Source organism: Schistocerca cancellata, chromosome 2 (genome assembly GCF_023864275.1).
Source record: "Schistocerca cancellata isolate TAMUIC-IGC-003103 chromosome 2, iqSchCanc2.1, whole genome shotgun sequence".
In the NCBI taxonomy this organism is placed as follows: domain Eukaryota; kingdom Metazoa; phylum Arthropoda; class Insecta; order Orthoptera; family Acrididae; genus Schistocerca; species Schistocerca cancellata.
Window position 1 is genome coordinate 732,676,588 of NC_064627.1, and position 7,085 is coordinate 732,683,672.

A 7,085-nucleotide genomic window follows, 5' to 3' on the forward strand; every position below is an offset into this window, starting at 1 on the left:
CTGTCATCTGCATTTTTCGTATTCCATTCAGTTTCAGCAAGTATTTCAGAGACCATTGGGAATAGATTACATATTCAAAATTCATATCGTATGTCGTTTTACTCTGAAAGCATCGTCTATAGATGCAGCACAAAATTTTCAGACTTTCCATTTCAGACTGTTACTATACATTCTTGACGCTATCAATTGGTGATACTGAACTGCATCATCCCTAGACTGCAGAACGAAACCTTCTGCTGTGTAATAAAGTACTGATTCAGAACTGACGTTCAAGTTTGTAAAAATAAACCGCTGCTGCAAATAAACGTTGTTTCATGAGCCGGTCGCGGTGGCGGAGCGGTTCTAGTCGCTACAGTCTGCAACCGCGCGACCGCTACGGTCCCAGGTTCGAATCCTGCCTCGGGCATGGATGTGTGCGATGTCCTTAGGTTAGTTAGGTTTAGGTAGTTCTAAGTTCTAGGGGACTGATGATCTCAGAAGTTAAGTCCCATAGTGGTCAGAGCCATTTGAACCATTTTTGTTTCATGAACGTCGGCATATCTAAAGCGTCATGAAATAACTAAGCCGTCACAACAGTTTTGACGAATTATAGCAGCCAAAGAAAAAGTAGTTGCAGTATTGTTTTTGCCTAATGAGGTATGCGAGCAACTGTTGTGTTCTCGAGATTAGTAGGAAGTAATGGTGTACCAGCATGGTATCTACTTACAGTGAAAACTTTTACAGAAAGAGTCGGAAAATGCAGAACTAATTCAAGCCTTGACAGGAAACAAAACAAGGTGTCACCTCTATTACTACGTAAATTCGCATCACGCATACTGAGGTATACAAAGAGCTTTAGCTTTGCACTAAGCAAACATAGCTGCTCGCCTAGAAGTGTGAAAGAAAGTATTGAAAAGTTTCATATTACAGCACACTTCTTTTGCAGAGCTATCCGTTACATATATAAAATATCTGTTAGATGGAAAACAAAGTTATTCTATATCTCGTTGCACTAATCATATAGAGTATTTTTCGCTCGTTAAGGTGAACTCGGAGTGTATAGGAAATGCGAGTTCTTAGACGGAAACTGAAATTACCGTAGACCTCTACGTTAAGGAGACAGACAATGTTTTCGTAAGAAATACGTCAAGATGTCACAGATTAGCTAGAAGCTTTTCTTGATATCATAATAGTGTCGAACAAGATAGTAAGAAGTCTGGTTGAGGACTCAGTTATCTCTCATTATCTTACTGAAGTGCATACAATTGATTCATTCCTTATAAGCAACACACATTTAGGTGAGTAACTGTGAAGGTCTTATGCTGGACTTATTTGTCTTCTCAAAATACCCGTTAAAATTACTTTTCGCAAGTGGGCTACAATAAACAATTGATATCCAAATGTCTCCAGAAGTAAAACTGAACGATAGCTACGTCGCCCTATGTAAATCTAGAATGGCAATTACTGTGACGTTATATACTTCATGCGTATGTTTTTCAAACGTGTGCTCTGCAGCTTCTTCAGTGCATTGGATAATGAGTGATTCCTGACATGACATTTTATTTTGAGACAGTTGTAAAAATATCTCAGTGCTGTTTAATCTTTTTTCAACTGTGACGGAAGAAATACCGTGAAATCTGGAAACCCGTTGTTCACGTCTTGTCATCAAGTTTACAATCAGCTCTATGTTTACTGTCTTAAATTTACTCTAAGGGCTCACGTACCCTCTGTTTCTTCACCTGTAACTCAAATCTACGACTGTTAATTGGTGAGATGTAATGGAACTCGTGCATGAGCAGCACCACAGAACTTTAAAGGCAAGTTACATTATTTACGACAGATTTTTAAATAGTTAATGGACATGCCAAATGTTCCTCGAGGATTCAGCTACGGAACTCAAGACAGTAGGTTGGGCTTCGTTCAAATTTAGAAGTGTGTAATAGTGTGTAGACGCTAAACGATACAACGTGTGCCTCGAATTACTAAAAAGGAAACGTTATGTTTCACAGGATAGCAATAATGTTCAGAAACGAGATTGTAGCTTCAGATTTGCGCGTGATTCGAGAACACTGCCACATGCAATCCTACAGAAGTGATCAGCATATACGATCGTGTTACAACATTCATTAATGATTGCAACTTTACTGATCCCGTGTCTCATAGGCGCAAGTAAAATATTTTGACACGTTAAATTCACAGAATTTTTCTACATGAAATATTTTATCGTGTACGATCAAATGAAGCTTTCTAATTGCTTGAAGTGTGTATAGGTATAGTTTAGCAACATCAGTAAGTGTATCAACAACTGGATAGCTTTACGAAACGCTGCCGAAAGAATTATTTACAAAGACTCACTCCAAGACAATTGTGGTCTTATTACAATGTTCTTGTCATAATCTTCATCAACGTGGGTTGTGCATAAGGTTTGCTGAAAGAATGCTTCATTAAAGTATATGCGGTGTGTATGCGGTTAATATAACGACGATATCGAGAAGATTAAATTTGTTGAGCTACTGTGATATCAAGTTGTTATAGCAGAATTCAAAATACTGTAAAAGATTGTCTAGCACCATGCATTTGATATTCACAGTTATTGTGTATTTTTAATAAAGAAATTTCCTTTTGTATTTAAAAATAAATTACAAAACTTGTTTCTTCTTGATCACATTACATAGGTCAGAGCTAAACGTGAAGCAGAGGTGACAGCAACTACGTCGATGATGAAGAATGATGTCGTTAATGGAAGACGTTAAGTACCCTGCGTCAGTGGGGGTCAGGTAAAATGCGAATTATACTTGCACGCTTATACGTTATGACATGTCACTGGTAAAACAACATACATTTTCTTGTAGAAAGAAATGGTTTATGGAGAAAATGTGATACCATATGTCTAAGGATAATTTAGAAACAGAAATATGTTTTATTTCAATATACCTTTACGAATTATGGATTTGAAAAAGATGGAAACTACAGTAACAGACCATCAAAAACTCCTTAGCTATTAAGAGAACTGGTTTTAAATTTACGAATCTGTTAATGGTCATGTAAACCTCACTTGTCGCAAGCTCATTCCTGTAAGCAATAACATTTATGAACTACTTTATAGATAACGGCACACATATCTGAATAAATGGGGCACTACTGATTGAAACGTGATTCTTTGGCTCTAACAGGTAACACTGGATGCTCTCTAGAGATAATCTCAGTACTAACTGTCTGTATACAGTTTCAGAAAACCATGTATAGACGATGCCATGGAAGGCTATATCTAAATTACACATGAAGCCAAGGTTTAATGTAGGTAATACCCACAGTAATAAGTGAAAGGTAGTAGCCACAATCGCAAAAGTACATTGTGCTGTAGAACCAAGAAACACACAAACTCTATCACTACAGTATCTTCGTCATTAGGAGAATTGTATATGTTTATTAATTTAAGCAAAAGGAAACACAAAAAGTAAACAAAAGGAAACATACATTAATAACTGCGGAGGATAAACATAATTCCAAATTTATAATGTAAGAACAGCAAACATCAGTAGAAGCTCTGAGATCTACGTGCTACTGACCGATGCACCAGCTTAACAGTGCCTGGTGTAGTTGTAACGTTTCCACATGCTTCAGGTTCTGGATGAATAAGATAAATCTGACCCAGAAAATACATCAATCACCTTAAAAGAGACAGCCCATCTTGTACTAAACGCAACTGGAGCGAATGACGAAATTTGGGTAGCCTACTTTAAAGTGCACGAAAAATTTTCCGGACCACTTTCATTTACCTCACCCAGTACATTGAAACAAAGCGTTCGTTTGATTCTAGATGAGTTTTTAGAAGCTGTACTCTTTAAATATTCTAGACATTTCGGTCAAATATTCAAGTCAATAATGAACTTATCCCAGTATGTCGCCGGCCGGGGTGGCCGAGCGGTTCTAGGCACTTCAGTCTGGAACCGCGCAACTGCTACGGTTGCAGGTTCGAATCCTGCCTCGGGCATGGATGTGTGTGATGTCCTTAGGTTAGTTTGGTTTAAGTAGTTTTAAGTTGTAGGGGACTGATGACCTCAGCTGTTAAGTCCCATAGTGCTTAGAGCCATTTTTGAACCCAGTTTGTCGAACGTTTGAATAAGTTAACAGGAATGCAGCCGGCTAACGTCCTCGACAATTGGCAATAATTCGGCAAATGACCGCCGTGACATTTTCAAGGCGCTAATGAAAATGACATTAGAAATAACGGGGTGTTCGATAGTTGTTGAAAAGTTGACCAGCTGCATTCCCATAAGTTTTCTGAAAAAAGTTAACCATTGTTTTCGATGTTCTACGAGGGACATTTTACGTACAACTGTTTATTAATTTCTATGAGATACATTAAGGTTTTGTTAAAAGACATCAAAGTTGGTAACTACATTCCTTGTACAGGATAATGAATCCTTAAGGCAAATGCCTGATTGTGATTATTTTCCCCAGTTGGCAGCCAGCCGTCACTGGGCTTCCATGGAGTGTATATCCCCTCTGTTGCGAGGCGTCTGTGTAGAAATCTTGAACATGTAGCACATGTTTGTTAGGTGGCGAAAAACAGTGTATCGAGTGAAAATCTTGAAACTGAAATGACGAAAATAACCATTCTATTTGCCAAAGAGTAGTCATGTATAATTTGTATGTGCATACAGAATTAGCGCTCGCAGTACGGAGATTATTTCAAGAGGAATTTCCTGATGTTCCAGCTCCTAATTAAAGTACCATATATCGAGTGATAAATAAACTCCGTGAAACGGGAAGTGTTCTTAACTGGAACACGGACCACTACGTACAGCACTCACACAAGAACTCTGAATAAAATGGGGCATGTTCTGGCAAGGTCTTCTAGAAATCTGCTCAACGCCAGCAAAAGGTAACTTCCTATGGCTCTGTGCGAATAGCTTCAAAATTACCGAGATTGTAGCCGTATGAAATAGCTACAGTGCAAGGTTTTAAACCTGGTGTCCCTACAAAAAGTTAGAATTTAGTCACTGGATTTTGAATAAGGTGCATAAAGGAGAAATTGATCCTCCAGCTAACTGGATACGTTAATTCACAAAATAACTGTTACTGGAGTTCTGAAAAACCTAACGTAATACACGAGGCAACCCCGCATGACCAAGAAATAGTGGTTTGCGGTGAGAGGATTATAGGCCATAAGTTTCTACAGGAAGCAGTTAACAGTGAGATACATGTGGGAAACATTTTGCAGCCTTGTTTCGGCCTATTATTTGAAAGAGATTGTGCTTTCACAATCTTTCGGCAGGACTTTGCGACAGCGCCATACAGCCAGCTTCTCATTACAGGAAATGCGTGTCGTGTTCCAAGATAGAGTTATCACTAACAATACATGGCTTGCACATGCAATTATAGCTTGGAGCCATTGAAAGAGAAAGTGTACAAACCAAAAGCACACGCTCTTTAGATGAACTTTAAACCGACATTTGTCAACAAATTTCTGCTTTTTCCCAGAGAGGACAGCAGAGATAAATGAGCAAACTCCTAAGCAGTTTTCAGTAATGCTTCAACAACAAAGGAAGGCTATTCCAACACCTCCCTGATTAGTGAGTAATTTATTTTCCTTTTAAGTGTTTCTGTTATTTAAGTTGGAAACAATTAATGTGACAAACCATATTATACGGGGTGTTCTAGAAATTTTGCGACAAACATGTAAGGATTGTAGAGGTTGTCTTGAGGAACAATTCGAGGATAGGAACTAGTGTGCAGAAACGTCATCCAGCGATACTACAAAGCGTCGAAGCTATAAGCGACAGCTCCTAGCACCAGGCACCCCTTCAGCAGCAAAAGTGAGTGTGCGCTGACAAACCATAAGCGGAACACCTCGAAATGTTGTAGTCAATAAAATTCTGCTGGGTTTCAGGCAGACGTTTGGGCGACTGTTGCAAGGTGCCTTCCTCAGGATGTGTTGCTACCTGCGCCTTGCAAAAGTCGCCGAAACGTCGGAATTATTATAGTTGACAATGCGGCCTCAAGCCCAGCACAATTTAATTGACTGCGAGAACGGCCGCGGCAGCCTACGTTTACATCTCGAAATGTTGCTTCTTATGCAGTGATCACGATTGATTGTCATGATCGCCAGTGGAGAAGATGGAGCTCGACAGGCCTTATCGCCCATGAATCCGGTGCTCTGTTGCTATGGTGAATAACGTTTTCGGACACCGGTTTCCATCTGCAGTTTATTTTTCTTCTGAATGAGGAGGGTTCCGGGAGAAAATAAACTGTGGATGTAAACCCATGTCCGAAACTGTCATCAATCGAGGAAACAGGGCGGTGCATTAATAGGAAACAAGGCCTTTCTAGACACCACATAGCACTACCTTCTCCACAGGCGATCATGGCCGTCAGGAACGATCACTCAATAACAACAATATGGCGAGAAGTTCCCCCTACGGTCCGTCAGCGTGCAAATTCCCGTTTGCTGTCAAAGACGTGGCAGCCAACGGCATCTTTAACTTCGACGCTCTGTAGAGTCGTAGAATGCCTTTTCAGGACACGGGTTCCTATCCTCGATTTATTTCTCAAGACACTCTCTACAACCTCTCGAGGTTCGTCGCAATGTTGGTGGGACACTCTGTATTTACTGCTGATCTCCTGTCACCCACACTGAGGACATAGCAGCTGGCCTCTCCGGCTGCCCGCATGCCGTGAAAGTGGGTACGTTAACGAATGGTCACCTTGTTGTAACGGTGGACAAAACAGGAATGTAATGCGTGAGGCAAATAAATGTTGACATACACCTATAGTGTCATTGTGGCAGTAGCAGCTGGGGAATTCATTAAAACAAAAAAATCTGGTTGGCGCGATGAAATTACATTCGGATAAAGTGATCGTTTCCTCAAAGATTGCCGGCCGCGGTGGTCTAGCGGTACTAGGCGCGCAGTCCGGAACCGCGCGACTGCTACGGTCGCAGGTTCGAATCCTGCCTCGGGCATGGATGTGTGTGATGTCCTTAGGTTAGTTAAGTTTAAGTAGTTCTAAGTTCTAGTGGACTGATGACATCAGATGTTAAGTCCCATAGTGCTCAGAGCCATTTGAACCATTTTTTGAACCTCAAAGGTTATTTTGACAAT